General features: G+C 40.1%; 1 protein-coding gene across 2 annotated transcripts in view; it reads left to right on the forward strand.

The window, feature by feature from the left end:
- Gckiii (Germinal centre kinase III) overlaps positions 1 to 17,015 on the forward strand; it is an 86,549-nt gene that overhangs the window by 12,212 nt on the left and 57,322 nt on the right. The window contains exon 1 of one of the 2 annotated variants that reach the window (XM_071699494.1): positions 12,193 to 12,340. The exons of the other annotated variant lie outside the window; for it this stretch is intronic. The gene's annotated coding sequence lies outside the window, so the exon portion shown is untranslated. Of the gene's footprint in view, positions 1 to 12,192; positions 12,341 to 17,015 lie in introns of those variants that run through there. 2 annotated transcript variants of the gene reach the window in all.

Consider the following 17,015-nt stretch of genomic DNA (forward strand, 5'->3'; position numbering starts at 1 on the left):
AAAAATATTTTAATTTTTAATCTAATCTGTGTTGATTAATTTGTTTGCACGAGAATTTGAGAACTAAGAATCGCGGTAATCGTAAAAATGTAATCGGAGTAAATGGCAATTTTTCGTGTCAATATGGAACGTACGTTTTTGCACATTATGAAAATCCGTGATTTCCGGTTAACTAGCTGGCGAAATGCTGCCGTGAGAAAAAGAAATGTCGAAGAGGACGTTTTCATCTTTCATAGAATAGAGATTGAGAAGGAACAGGTGGTTAGAATAAACATGGTAACATTAGAGTACGCGGAGCATCCCGCTTTTGCTCTACCTTCAATTGACGGCGTTGCTCCATTCGCGTCATTCTCTTTTCACGATAAAATATGTATGACGAGCTGCATGATTGATCAAAAGAAATTCCGCTGACAACTAATTAATTTAAAGCGTGTTCCTTCCTCTATTATAAACATAACTGATTTGCGATGCATTTAGTATTGTTGCACGCAGGTAGTATCGTTCGTCACAGGTTGTATCGCGGAACATCAAACTGATCTTCAAATCTAACAGATGTCTGCGATGTAACATTTTTATCGCGTTACGAGAAGGCGATCGAGACGGTTGGACGGAATATGTATCGAGCGAAGGTCTTTGCCCCAGGACGCGGCGGTTCGTAGACGGTCGATGGCCAGGGTAACAACCGAAGTAGACGTACCTTCCCCACTCAAGGATATCTACCCTTTTATACAGGCTGGCTCGATCGCACCGAAATTGAGCTCCAGACCGTCTCAGTTTTTCCTATTCTCATTTCGACGTCATGAGATTTCGAATTATTACACATATTCCATCGAGCCAACTGAAATCTGTCAGTAATAAATGTGTGTCTATGTGATTGATATCGATTTCCGACATTTAACGAATTTAATTAAAAGATAATAATCTCTCCCATGCCAGTAATCGATAGCTCTTAATACCGCCGCTTCTGTTCTACGGCGACTTTGACGATAACAGTAACATAAAGGAACGGTATTAGAAACGAGTGCCTTTAATTAGGGAGACCTCCAATCAGTTTCGGCAAGCGAGTCTCGACACGCCAAGGAACTCAAAGACAAGCTGGATCGCAGATGCAGCGTGCATTAAATTTGATTGAGCATTACCGTCTTACGTCTTACTGTCATGCATATGGCGCCCGTTAACGAAGACAAATAGGTTTCGCGAAGGTCAACAGCTTGCATAATCGTTGCTCGAGAAAGGGTTCGCGTAATCTTAATGAGATAATCAAATAATTCTGAAGTAATTTCAAATGTAATTTATTATATAATCATTGTGCAATAGCTCTCCACATTATTTTGCCGCTTATGATAACCCGTTTGTCCAGATTACATCTTTTCTTACCGATTTCTTCGCAGGATGCTAAATTTAGTTCTTCGGCATCAGTAGATCGTTTTCATTGCACGCTCTGGCTTCCCGTGTGTCTCGCGCAGCATTTACCAGCGCCACGTAACGCCACGTAAACTCCCTTCCTTATGCAAACGCAATTTATCTCGGCGATAAAAGTCCTCGTGTCTATCGATCCCCGCCATGATGTGTGGACGCTTTTACGCGGGACGACTTTAGAACGACGTGGCTAGGAGACGTGAGTGCACGGCCCCGTTGTATACTCTTGAAACCACTCGTAAGCTAACGAAAGATTATGCATTTTCATCGTCACAAATAAAGATACCGCGATGGAAGGAGCATTTTAACTCAACCTTGCTGTAACCACGTCGCCGCGCGCGCGCTAGCCTATTATATTGCGTTATAAAGTCTTAGCAAGATCCTAGTCGGCTCGCGTAGAATCGTCGTGTTGGAGACTTAGCTCCGATAACCAACTTTATAGCACACAATAGCAGAAAGAAAGACAGAGAAAGGAGAGAAAGAGAAAGAGATGCATGATCTCTTTACATATAATTTATATGAGAAATAAACTTGATTAACACTTTTTTACGAATGTGTTTCCGCGTAAAGTCTCGCGACTTCCAAGGTTTAAAAGGAGGTCTCTCGTCTCTCGTCGCAAGATATAGTAACATAAAGATAATGGAAGTTACAAATATACGGAACGTGAACAAATACGCCGGGCTATGTTGTTATGAAAGAATGACGAAGGGGCCCGCGGCGACGGGTTGTGCATCGCTGATCTAGAAAAAAAAACCGGCTCTGTTAATGTCGGTGTAACTCGTAGTTTCGTAATTCTCGGTTGTTAACAAAGGAGAGCGGCGGCGGCGGCGGCGGCGGTGCGACGACATGCGCCTTCGCCTTGTGTCTTGTGAAACGGGCTTCACGAACACCGTCGCTTAGCATGAAAGCATGATATAAGTATATTAAGCTCGTGACATATGGGACGGCTCTTCGTCGTACTCGGTTGGCGGGACACGAGCGTGAATCACACGGACGATATATACCTGCGAGTGACAATGATAATAAAGCGCGATATCGTTACGCTATTTCGCGCGTCGCACGATAATATCCGTACCTGTTTCGCCGCCAACAACACCACGTGCCGTGGCTTTGTATTCGCGAGACAAAAAGAGATCCCCTCTCGTTGCAGTGACACGCTTGTCCGAGATGAGAATCTCATCTGCGGAAAGCAAGACAAAATCGAGAAGCTCCCCGCCGCGACGGCCACTCGTCGACAACGAAATCATAGAAGATGAACTGGAAAAATATTGAAGCTAAGAACACAAATATAATTCATTCAACTTATCTAACACGATTGCGTAAAGTTTCTCTGAAAACACGTAGAATTTTAATTGTTCGGCATTACCGCGCTTCGTGTTATCTGTATTAATAGCGGCATTTATAAACGCAGAGCGATATAATGCTGCTATCTGTGTCTCCGTGTTCTGTTACACGCTCGTATTCTCGCGTATGTTTGCCCACGTTTCTAGCCAAGCTCGACAAATGTAATTAACGAACACACCCGACGTTTTAAACCGTAAAAGCCATTATTGTTATCCAAATTAAAGAATTTAGAATTTTTTTGAAAAAAAAAAAATTTTCTACAAATAAGAATTTAATCACTTTAATTGTGCGAATATGCGAATTTTAATTACGAATTTGTTCTTTGGATTTTTCGAATCGTCATCGCTATCGATTTCCGGTGCAAACCTTTTTTATTTAAGCATTAGTCACCACTTTATTTTACCGGTACTTAATCACGGTTTCAATTACTGTAGCAAGAGTCGTCTCCTATTCCACGTGTTCAACTCGTTATTCCTCATACGGGCAATAGGGGTTAGTTTTTATTTTCTCGCGTTTTCGGATGCGTCCCACGGGCAATTAATATTTTAACCGTCGCCGCGTGCGCGTGTTGGAAATGTAACGACGCAATATTTAGGTACGCTGTTTGTTGTATATAGCGGCTACGCTCGTTCAGCCAACCGATTAAAATTCATGGACGAATTCGGGCAGTGCGTCGCGAAAAAACGACAGGACAAACGAAAGCAACCGTTATTACCGTCGTTATTCTCTCGTTTCCAGCGCGAGTAAGCTTTTTCGCAGGCGAGCCTTACTAAGCACGAAAGAAGTACGCGTGCACGGTACCGCGAAATTGTCTTGCGACTTAGGCGCCGGCTGATTCGCTCTGCATTTAATTATTTCTACGGTACCTCTACGATATATTTTTAAGTGAGATTATACTGATTTATGGCGCGATACGATCCGCCGCCGACTTAGCATTTAATTCGGAATTCCTGCGTATGCCGCGAGTCAAATATCGCATTGTCCTCTTTTACCGCCATTGATTCGCCAGCATTCCAGAATGCGAAAGTTATTCCTAATTAATTTATTAAACTGTAAACATAAAATATACGTATGTGAAATGTATCAAGTGTCCGAGCATTTGAATTGTAATAATTTTTCTATTTTTGTCTTGTTACAGGTAAGTTCTTTTCCTGTTCAATCTGATGCGTGAGGGTGAGTGATATTTTATATAATTATTCAAATTTTTGTTATGTATTACAATTGTTACATACTCATTTTTAACATGATATTATGTCAGGATTATGTAATTTCCATCAGACCGAATTTAGGCTTTCTCGAAGAAGGATTTCGGAACATTCGCAGTATACTGAAATTTTTGCTTCCGAAATTCATTCGAAAGACATATTCAGCAAAATGTAGAATGTAAATTGTACGAGATGCTACATCGCTGAAATTTTCTTATTTTCTTATTCTTTCTATCTGATTTCTTTACGTGTAACATCCTACGTCGTGACGTAATCCAGCGATTCCAAAACATTTTCCTTCTGAGCTTCTATTTTCATAAATTTTATGCTCGAACGATACTTCTCATTTTGCATGAGACGCTCGTGAACATAGAAACTTTTGATATCAGAAGCCAGGAGAGGAAATTAGTTTCTTGAATATACTAAGCCTAAAAGCCGCTTATTTTGCTTTACACAATTCCACGGAAAACTTGGAAGAGATTTTAAATATGTAGCGTAGAGACGCTATAAGACAGAGCGAAATTGCGTCATAAAGAAGGTTTTCCGACATGAATTCTTTTGAGTTGCGATTTGCGATTTTACCTGAAAAGAGCGATAACGGCTTCTCCAGAATGAGTCATCGCATTACTTTGGTGTTTATCTCTATACCGAAAACCATATCGCGACACGGCTCGTTAATATGCGTTTAAAATGAATACGCGAACGGAGCGATAAGGTACTGCTTGGCAAAGTTACTCGAAGGTCAATCGACGATCAAAAGCGCGCTGTGAGCGATTCCACAGCGTGTAAGAATAAATAGAAATATGTTTTTGATCATTCGTACGAGAAATGCGATCGGTTTCACGGAGATTTCGTGGATTAGAGAGGTTGCGACGATTCCCAGCGGCCAGCTCTCGAGACCATGAAGTTCAGAGAGGGTCGGCCGGCAATACTAACCGCAACATGGACCAATGAGAGGGACAAAACTTGATTCCACGGGATTACGCTCCTGGATGAAGCCGGGAATTAGCCTGGGAAAGCGTAACGAGCTCGGCCGTTCCGCTAAATGAAATCATGTAGATTGTATCTCTTAGACTTTAGACTGTTCTACTATTAACATCGTTTTTAGAAATTCTTGAAGAGCGAAAACTTTGACCGTATGAATAATGGGTTTCCTTTAAATTTGTGAACACGAAGAATGTTACATTTGAGTTATATTTGACTAGGTATATACAAAAAAAAGTATTCCTTCGATACCAAACGCGTTTCTCGCTACTAATGAGTATTATTACGAACACACGCATGAAACGATTTAAGAGATGATTACATATTATTAAACGCGATCGTGATAACTGGTAGCGCAAGGGTAGCTCGTTTCTCCAAACACATCAAGGGTCAAGTGGGCATTGTTCGTTCTTCCGATAAATTCAAAACGAACGTAATAAGAGTGGTCGTTATAGGTCACGCGACGTGTCGCCAGTCGCTAGGCGATAATTTATGCCGCGTCGATGTATAAACACGACGCCTTACCGCCGTTTGTTCGTATTTTTCTCGCGCCCGGCGTGCCGCGTAGTAGTTACGAGGTAAACGTGTTTCGAGTGCCAAGGAGTTTTCCCGATTTACCGTTGGTCCGTTCGAGCGATCGCGAAAAGGAGCGTATTTCTTTGATATGTATGTACGTACGCGAGATTTATAAATAAAGGCGAGCGCTTTGCGCGTGTCGCTCCTATGCTTACCGCGGTCCTTTATTTTTGCGAAACAAAGGATGCAAGATTTATAACGGAGTTTTATACGTAATAAGGGTGAGCTGGCCGCGTGGATGAGAGCGCGCGCCGTTGGGGAGTTTTTCCCCGCCAAAGTTGTGTAATCGTTTGTTTGTTTTTTGTCATGGGTTCACTTTCTTCCTGCCTCTGTGCCAGTCCGCAGCCAGTCGGTGACCCTCCTACGAAAGAAAATTACAGATAATGTAATGTATCGTGTGTAACATTATAGATACGCTCATGTGTGTAGTATGTAGCATTAATCAAAATATATCCCTATTTATTTCACGAGTTATTTCGAGAGAAATATATGTTGAGGACTTTATCACGCTGACTGAGATTTATATATCGTTTTTCCATAGAGTCTCTAATGTTGATCACAAGTTCACTCGCAATGTTATGCAGCTCGAAACTGAATCAGTACGTAAAACGAGATAAACAGTCGCTTAATGACCGTCCGACTTACTCGCGGCTAGATCTTACTTGATTTTCCTTTTTCTACGTAATTAACATATTTTTCCCTGAATTTTTCTGATTTCCGTGACGAGAGACCAAGCGTAGGATAGTTAAATTGTCTACGTTATTCTCATTCGCGATGCAAATCCTCATCTATGTCGAGATCTCGTTTATTGCGGCGGCCAGTTGATCTAACGGGTGCTCTCTTATGTACGTAACGGCGAATGCTCAACGTCCGCTGCACGAATTGCTATTCGTCCCACGGGAATCGTAGCTTCGCAGCGATTATTCATCTTTCGGAAGGCCGGGCACGGAATCCCGATAATCCCGGCACGCCAAGGAGCGGACACGCGAACACAATAATTTAGGATCGGGACGTTCTCGGCATCGGGAGTTACCGTTAAAAAGGATTGGAAAGATGGCATGTAGGCTTTCGGGATATGGGTATAAAAAGTATCTCGGACCTGTCGTACAGTACTTAAATATTTTAGAGATTAATTAAAATCGAAAATTCTATGAACACATGTCACAATAATTAATTCTATAACTATAACGATTGACCGATTGAATTTAGCTAATAGTACCGCGTAGAGGTCTGTGCGCTCAGTAATAGGTTCTTATCCACGTATCGATTTGTCATCTGTTATTGATTTTCACAACTCGGATAATATATATTGATTTGTCCTGCACAGCTGGTTTTATCTTTTAGTTTCTTATGTGTATGTACATTATAGCACTTAACTGAAATTGACAGGTTGATTAATAGCAAGTTTTAACTGTTAGAAGTAATTTAATACGTATGTAATAATATTTCACATATACACCATAGAAAAATTTTCTCCTTCCCGTACTCTCCCCCCATAGCTTTTAAAACAAATTCAGCATGTTTATTTTTATCATTTTTCCAATTATCAAACTTTAATTTAACATCTTTTGTTTCACGATAGAATGTTTATCGGATCTTGTGCATTTTTCTTTGTGCTTCAAGTGATATTACGTTATGATATCAATAAATAGTAATATATAACGTGCAATATCGTTTTCAACGCGAATAGTGGTAATCTGTAAATAGGCGATCTTACAAACTTGCGCCGTTTCATCGGACTTTCCGCAACCCTGAAATGTCGGTTGCTTTATTCGTCTCCTCTGACTCACAATGGTGCAAGCATAGACGAGGAAACGCGTCTAGTCTTTGTGGCGACACTAGATATCCCGGTACATACGCGGGAAGTTGATAACGGGGATGTTAGTTGCGAGGAGTCTTGTCCGCAGATTGAGTTTACTCAAGAGGGTCAAGTTTCGAAAGTTGATTTAAGATATTTCGAATCATTGCCGTTGTGGAAAATGAAAATGGAATCTTTAATCTTTATCTCGGCCAGAACTTTTCGAGGGGGATTTTTTTCTCTCATTGTCAGATGGAAGTGCTTAAGTACTTAAGCGCGCCCGATCCTGGGTATCTTCTCTCTATTTATAGAAAAATAAGATTTCAAATTCTAATTTACAAACGATAAGTTGTAATGACTTTTGAAAGCATTTGATCGTCGGTTGAAACACATCGGTATTAATGATATAAGTTAAATTGCTAATAAGTCATAATAAATGAAGATCTCGATTGTATAAAAATATAGCATATTCGTCGTATAGTAGTAAGTAGAAAGTATAATTCTTTCTATGATCCGTGAATTTTGATCGGAGCAATCGAGTTAAGGATCGTACCGATTAAATTCTTGAAATTATACATTGTATGGCCGATTCATCAAAGTTTTACGCGCGGGCGCATTTATCTTTGATGGATCAGCCGTCGTGTATGGAAACTCGGCATTTCCATTACGGTAAAAAGTTAACTTTCGGCACAAGACGATTATGTTCTCCCTCGCGCGTTCTCCCCCTAGCTAGCTAGGGGAGACAAAATTAGTTTTCTTTTTTTCTCTAACAACGGGGCAATTATGCGCGACCGCGTGCGTTCGCATGGGCAACGCAATAAATAGCTCCGGTAGTTTTTAATGGGCTCTTGCTGAGGGACACGGTAATCCCTGCACTGTATTCCACGTTCGTTCGTCGTTTCTACAGTCCTCGGGGAAGCATTAATTAACGTTAATTAATTTAACATACTTAACGTCAATCCCTTGTCTCGGCTGTGAGGGAGCGGCCGATATCCGGACGATGCTCGAATATCCACAGGCCGCTTCTCGATTGTGGTCCAGGCAGCGTGCTTGCGCAGAGCTTTAGCCTTCGCGCATTATCTGCTCGAGCTAATACCCTCGCGATTTCGATGAGTAATCGAGCCGAACAATCAACACGAAAATCCGGTACACTGCTATCGATAACCGATCAGCTCGCCGTATATTCGAGATTACGTATTTACTTGCTTTATTCTAACTTTTAGATTATACGTAAATTGCATACAATAATTGTGTAAAATACGCGAGGAATTTATATAGCAATATGTAATTTATATACAAGAGTGAGTAAATAATTATCCTTGAGAAATGTATTAAAAAATTTGCTAGCACCAATAGAGTTAAGTACATTTACATTATTTTTTAACACAGTTCTCTTGCGATAATTATTAACTCGTACGTAAATCACGATATGACGAAATAGAATTGTATTTTGTAAATTACTAAGGTAATTTCAACTTGACGAGTTTGCCTTTTGTCTGCGACTCATTGTCAAACTCTATCATTATTCTGTGATTCATATTCAGAGAGAAATTGTCATATTTAAAGCTTTGTATTAGGTTCAGCGTTACGTTAGGGATTTTGAATATAAAACTTCCATCTAATGACGATACTATCACGTAATTTCGTAGTCACCATGGGCTTCCAAGAAAGTTTTCACATAATTCGCGAATGCGAAACTTAGTTTGAACACTCTCGGCTCATATAAAACATAAAAAATTGACCACAGTGAAAAGCAGTTTTTAACTTGCGGGTCATCAAGCCTTCGTTGCATATACATGAAAGATATAACAAAAGGAGAATCTACTGTGTCTTAAAACCTGAAGAAATAGTGAAGAAGTTTGGACATTTTCTCGTACATTTGATCAAATTAATATCCATATAGTTTACGGACATAAATGGAATGCGGACTCTCACTGTCGTAAACGTTTAACGAAACCATGCCGAGATAAATTCGGCGAGGAAAATAAGTACTTGTTCGAATTTAACCGGTGTTTATACGCACGGGTGCAGAATTGCGTGAAATTAGACGGTGCACAACGGCACGACGACTCATCGTACTTGTACCTCCTTGACACGATCGATCTCCCGTCTGTCGATCTACCCGTTCAACTTCCTTGGCTGTCTTCAATGCACCGTAAGATCCTCCGCTGCACTCAAGAACCGGTTTTTCATACTTGATTCACGGAGCGAGGTTAGTCTTCGATCGTCGCCCCACAGAACTTCATTCTAGTATGTTTTTTCCGCATTCTCGGTCTCGGTCTCACGCCGAATAAAAGCGATAGGTTACGCCAATTTTTTTCGTGCGCTACATCGCAATCTGCAACGGCGGATTGCCATTTTTCGAAACGACGGTTATCTCTTATTCGCGAGAAGTCGTCCCGTGGGAAGAGAACCGTCTAAGATGCGGAGCGTGTCCTCCGAGATTGTAATCCGCGAGTACTTCGCCTTATGCAAATCAGTGATATGCAGGGCTCTCTTCTAGCAAGTCTTTTATTTCCTTTCTATTTTTCGAAATTTATTTTATACATTTACACCATAAATTGATTTTACAAACGAATGAAATACGAGAAAAACATAAATTGAATATAACGCGGGAAATTTGATATTTAATTCAATGTATTATGACTGTTTTGTAATGTTTATATTTCACTGTTCGGATACTTTCTATCCGAATTATTATCGAGACGTTATTATTGAAGTCCATGAATGATGCGGAGACCAGATAAATTCCAGCTGAGCTTTTATCTCCCGAACTTATTTCGTGCCAACGGGTTGGATACACCCCGATATCATCAATCCCTCGCATTTTCCACCGCGTCGTGCAGCCACCCAAGAATCCTCACAGTGTCGTTTTGACGACCACCCTGAGGAAATTGTCAAGCTCTGACGACTGATACGGATTTCGTTCTCCTTACTTTGCACCGCCTATCTCTCGACGGCTTCTAATTTATCTTCCGCGTCGCTCCCGACAGCGCGCAAAAACGATGGCTTCGCGGCGCTCGACCTCGTGGCTCTCGCGAACAAATTTCCAGTTATCGCATTTTTAACGAAGTTATCTAAAAGTTGCATCTGATAAAATATCAATCTTATTTCTCGGAATACTTGAAGTCCACCCCCCCCCCCCAAGAGAACATTGCTCGATTACACAGTACATCATGTTTTATTAAATTTGATAATGTTTGATAATATTTTTTCTTAATAATAATAATAATAATGTTTATACGTACAATATTGCAAACAATTTCAAAAAATTGTTTACATAAATCTTGACTTCTTGTATATGTAATTCCTCCTACGAATTTTGCTTTACGTTAAATTGGTCGAAATGTGTTATTAACTTAATTCACCGTGACGCGCTATTTTTCTATATTATTTATCCAAAATTTAATTTTCTTGCGGTCACACTCGTAACATTTGCTCGCTGACATATTAGCTTTAGTTTTTCGCCTTTTGCCACTTTCTTCCGTCTCTATGGTGCCGTTATGAACTTTTCTAGACGGAAAGAAACTTTTTGTTTGCGAGTTTATGTTCTCGAACCTTTTTTAGCAAGTAATATCGCATTAAAGGATACGAAGTGTCGTCAGTTTTAAAAATTTAAGTAACCAATAGCCGCTTCAAACATTGTCCAGATATTAAATTTGGCGTTTTTAATACTGCGATAATATTTTTATTCATATATTTGTACATAATTTTTTACATTTTTTCCGTAAAATTTGCACGGTATAAACTTCTTTTATTTGCAAATACACTATATATATTTCCATTTTTATTTTTATGCTTCTATGTTATGTTTATAAAAGCGATATTCTTCCTATTTTTGTTTTGATATGGTTTAGTAGTTTAATAATTCCGGCTTCAACGACAACTGATTACAGTTGTTGATTACAGCTGTTTTCCAAATCTGCGTGTGTGATGAATTTTAATTTATTCTCTCTCCACCATCTCAATCTTCTTGTTGTTTTGCCCTCATCAATCATCCCTCGTAAAATTCAATCGACGTGAAAGTCATCTCTTAGCCTTGAAGATTATTCTGTAGGTTGCGTTTTACAATAATTAGATTTTAAATTATAACCGGCGTATTTTCTCGAGAACTGCCAGAATTGGAAATGACAACGTGTCAAAAGCTTTAAAATAATAGAAAGTGTAGAAAAAATTTTACAATATCTGAAACTTTCTTAAAATAACAGTTTTATTAAATTATGAAGATTAAAATTATTAAAATTATAAAAATGGTCTATGATTGCAACAATCTTGGATTTAATTTGCAATTATATTACTATTACTGTGGATCATTGTAAATTGCGAAAAGTAAAGACTGTGCACTATACGGTTTTACCGTCTCAAATATCAGATAATTCCGTCATGCCGCACCTTCATCCTAGCTTGTACATAATCAATGTCATGTTCTCGCCATCCACGCCGAAAAATCCCTACCAACCCGCTCAGCCACGAATTTTGATTTATTTGTTCCGCCGTAGCGACCTTCATGTTTTCGGTACATCGGCCCCGAACATCCCTCCACCTTCCACTCCGCAATTTTCCATCCCTCCGAATAAAGAGAGATAGATAGAGCAAGAGAAAGAGAGAGAGAGAGAGAGAGGGAGGGAGGATGTTTTTTGCCGAGCGAAGTAATTCCACCAGCAGACACCCCCACCAGTTTGTCGGCCGCGTGGCGATACACATATCCCCTCTCTCGATAATCGCCGATGCGGTGGGGATGCATTCGGGGGTGGCGACGGCGGCGACTAGGGGCGGCTGGCCGGATGGTTGGCTGGCCGCTAAGGGGTTGCGTCGCGGCGTCGCCGTTGTCGTTTCTTGCGGATTCGGTCCCTCCGAAAGAGGGAAGCTCTCAGTCGATGCGCGACCACCCTGCACGCGACACCTAAGTACATCGTATCGTCTCTGCTATCCCCGCAAGCCGTGTAAGAAGCACCTGCCACCCTTGATCGAAGGGGCGCGTGATAACGCGTGAGCAACAAAAAGAACGTGAGAGGTAATTGGAGAATACCGTGCCCGTGATTTAATTTTAATTGGTTTTGTCGACTCAAAAGGGTGTGCCGGAAAATATTGATCCCTAAATGTACAATGTTAGAAAAATCTTTAGTAATTAATATTATTTATACTTAATATTACACGCTTGCGATTGAGTATACAATGTATTCGGTATCGACAAAGAGTGATATATATATATATATATATATATATATATATATATATATATATATATTTCAACAATTATTAAATAATAATGTTCGCGATCAAAATAATTTATTACATTCCGGCTCATCCGATTTATAACTCTTTATTTGAATCCTCTTATGTCTGATGGATGGAGAGTAACAATTCATATGTACATATTGCTCATTTGCATACTGCTTTTTATTATGCAAATACGTTATGCGTTATGAGTCATCCTCATGGTTGGTATACGTGAACGTGACATTGCGAGTTACGGCTAGTCGTAGATGAGAGTTTCTTCATTATGCTGGTTCACCCTCGACCGATCATGCAACGCGAAAAATCACAGCGGGCGTGTACGATCACTTTTCCGATGACTAAGATTAAGCAGAAACTTTCTCCACTACGCAAAAGTACAGAATTTTTCGCGAAATTTGCTGGCGCATTTCCTGATGATCAAGTGCGAAATGAGTTTTCTAATGATATAGCTCGTTAAAATTAATCAGAGAGCAAGATTTTATGGTTTCCCCCCCCCTTACCCCATTAAATCGATAATGTTATGCTTTAATCGGAATTTTCGCCAAATTATCGCTATTTTGTATCCATATTAATACATAAATACATTGTAATTATTAGAAAGAACACGACTGTCATATTCTCTGATAAAATCTTTGAACGTTAATTGCATGAAGGTTTGCAACGCATTGCGATAAATTCACGGGCATCGTTCTCGTGTCAGGGATCATTGGATCCCGCACGTAACGCTAGAAACCGTTTCGTGTTCCGTAAACCACCGCGAAGGTAACAGAGTGAGGAGGGTAACGCGTAACAGAGTGAGGAGGTATCTAACTATATCGGTAACTACCGATTTCCGCGACTTGTTGAAATGGGCGTCGCGTGACGCGACCGTTCCTTACTTTGAGCGCGTCTCCTCCCGGCAGAGATATCTCCGTTCACATTGGAACGAGACGATTCCATGGAACGAGTTCCGATCCGAAGACTTTCGCGTGGCCGTGGAATTTGATGAAATGTGGTGGACTTGATCGTCGCGATTGATATTAAAGATAGTAACGCATCTGCGCAACCACTTTGATCCTAATTTCTGAAAAATAAGAAAAATACTCCATTATAATACATATGTGTTACACTATAATGTTAATAATTCAATGAAATTGAATTGTATAGATATTAATCGAGAGAAAAGCATTAAGGTACACGCGTAACGTCATTATCATCACGCGTTTTAATACCTGACATTACCGGTATTTCCATAAACGTCTGACGTGGATAGGGATAACGGGATGAAGCGGCAATGGAAACATTGTCAGACGACTGGCGCAGCGAGTGAATTACGTAGGAAATTGCGCGATACTATTTTGCAAATTGAATTTTCAGGCAGACACGATGCGCCGCGGTGTCTGAAAGTGGGCAGGTCGGTTACAGGCAAACACGATAAGTTCGGATAAAGTGGCTTTAGCGCGGCGTTTCCTTTGTCTCGTCGTGCCGGCTCTCCGACCACGGGGAACGCCTTTCCTTCCACCTACAAAGATTTACGGTGTCTATGGGGAAGAACTTTGATAATACTCGCGCCGGAGTGTTATAGGGCTGGGGATCTCTCGCCGGGCCGTCTGGCATTTTCCTCGAATGAAGTAGAAACGCACAACCGTGCGGAAGCGAAAGAAGTATCGCCAGGAGACTCGGAGGAGCTTCCGCGATATCATCCCGGAAAAAAAATGGAGAAATAGCATGTGGCAGTTTTACTGCCGAGATCTTAACGTGAGCGTCATTTCTTGCCAGGTGGAAATAAAAGATTGCTCCGATTATCGGCTGCTTTTATTGTTCTTATGATTTTGCGATTAGGATATCTTTATCTCTCCAATTAAATCTTGACTTAATGTAACCGAGAAGAGTATAATAGAATATTAAGAAAACCTATAATGTAAATTGTATATTTTAATGTAAAAAAATACAGGAAATGATGCCACTTTAGTAATTTCGTCGTCGTGACCAGTTTGATTGCAGGATCAACTTGTCTTCGCGTTTTAAGTTTTTCTCTCAAATAAAAAGCAAATAAAGGTTCTACAGATACCTGTTCAATATATTTATACGTCTAATACATCATAGACTACTTACGAGAACTTAAATTATCCGGCAGTATAAAATCGTCGTGTGGCTATCGCGGCCGCGTATAATTTACCCGTTGAGCAACTAACGCTAATAAATGGATAGCGCGACGCTAATTCCGTCGCGGAAGAGTACCGCGAAACTGGTTGCGGTACTGACATTTGAATATTCGCGCAGTAAGACGGGTTTGGATTTTCTAGCGAGTTTGCCACGATTTCGAAGAATTAATTACACAGCTTACTTTCAAACCGCTTCATACACTATGTGTACCGTACGTGTGGGCTGCGATATCCGTCGACGTGGAATCTAGACAAGTTAGATTGGAATCTAATCTTCGTTTCCTAATTTAATGACCTTGATTTTGAGCATTGACTCACACTAGGTATATGATGCGTTGAAACAGCGGGATAAAAGTAATTATCTTGTTTCGTAGAGAAGTTTTTGTATCATTGCACAAATGTATTTGCGCGATAAATTAAACGAAAATTCATATAAGACGTAGTCCATTGACGAATATCACCGTGAACTTCTCACGTGAGCTATATTTTCACATAATTCATGTAACAACGGTGCAATTTTCGTAGTAATTCTGCAAAATCTGATTTTCCATAAGTGCGTGCGTGCGTGCAAGCGGCGTGGTAGTTTCGATCGTTGCTTTTCGTGCGTGGAGAGTTTCTTTACCCATTAGGGGCACGCGAGCCATTAGGTTATATCGGGCAGTGTAGGTAACTACCTGGAAATTGACTCGAGAACTATTTTCAAAAATTTCTCCTGCCTGGTTTTGCCTTTCGATTTTCCATTTGTCTTTTTCATATTTCTTCGAAACTCCATTGACCCCACATCTGTTCCTCTCACTCTAATGGCGCGTTCTCGCGCAAATAGGGAAATGGTATTGGCCATTATAGGCCATTGATCGTTCTTAATAAAAAATGGCCTAATAACTGAGGCGAAAAAATTATACGAGATCGCAACCGCGTCACTACGCAATTCCGCATACCTACGGCTTTTGGAATCGAGTTTCCCAGATACCGCTGCGCAAAACTTTATTAACCATATAATTCGCACAACTCGAGTTTACCGTTGTTGATTAATCGCGCTTTCGGAGAAACTTAGTGCGACAACACAAGTGTGTAAAATGAAGATACCGTTAATATGCAGGATGTTGTTTGCTCTCCCTTATTGAACGAAGAAAATAAGTCTACTTTGTTTAATTAATATTGCGTAATAAAACGTCCACTTTGACGTGTATTGTGCCTGAAACAACATCCGTTTTCATTTCTAATTATCGTGTAATATTATTCACTATCGCAGCTTCTCATTCGCCGGCTTTATTGTTTGTTTGCGAGGAACACATTTACCGAATACCCAGTCATCGATCCCTCGTTCACTCGGCGAATGTACTCTGTCGTATTTTTAGACGGCGCTTCAGGCAGGTAGGAGATGATGGAGACAAGTCTATTTCCGAATATTTCGAATTCCGTGGATACGTCGGATAGCTGACAGTCGGGACAGCTAGGTGAACGTCACTCTCCGACACATTAGATGGTTATTTCCGCTGACGAAATTATCGATCGTCATTTCCGTCAATCTCATTAAGTCGTTAAATCGTCTGCAAAATGCATAAATTAGATTGGCCGCTTTTGCCACAGTAAGCGTTACATAAAATTTGCAAAATTGTCAATTGCAACCTGCTATAATTATCACGTGCAAAATTAGTAATTACCAAGAGTCCGTTTTTAAAATGCTTTAACCTATCCTATTAATCTCTTTTTCAATCTGTTTACAATTTATGATGTTATTCGGTTGTGATATATTAATAATATATATCAATAATTGAAAAAATATATATATGTATGTATATATTCTGCAAATAATAAGTTAGTTGAAGCGAAATTACATTTGCAAATTAGGTACTATTCACTGTGTTTACACTGCCTTTACGTGTGCATTTGTTCGATATGCCCACTTCGCTATTTCGATATGTGCAACACGTCCGTGCGTCCTATATATGACACGCCACATTCGTAATTTGACAGTAGAATGGACAGTCACCATGGACAAACGTGCGAAATGCATATAGTTACGTACATTGCATCCTATCAAAGTCACATATCATTCGTATGCAACCTGTCGGTGAAAATTCTGCAACATCGTGAAAGGATTCTCGAAACATCATGTTTATTACTACTTAATTATTACATATAAAACACGATCGCAAGCTAGAGGACGTGAGAGCGCATGCGAAGCAATGCAATTATACACAGAATTATACACAGAAAAAAAGGATTAGCTACTGTAGCAAATCTAGTTGTAAAAAATGTTAGTTATCCATATTTTACAACTAGATTTGCTATAGTAGCTAATCC

The sequence above is a fragment of the Temnothorax nylanderi genome, unplaced genomic scaffold, assembly GCF_030848795.1.
Source record: "Temnothorax nylanderi isolate EJ_2023f unplaced genomic scaffold, tnyl_v1.0 TNYL_tig0018_pilon, whole genome shotgun sequence".
Classification (NCBI taxonomy): Eukaryota; Metazoa; Arthropoda; class Insecta; order Hymenoptera; family Formicidae; genus Temnothorax; species Temnothorax nylanderi.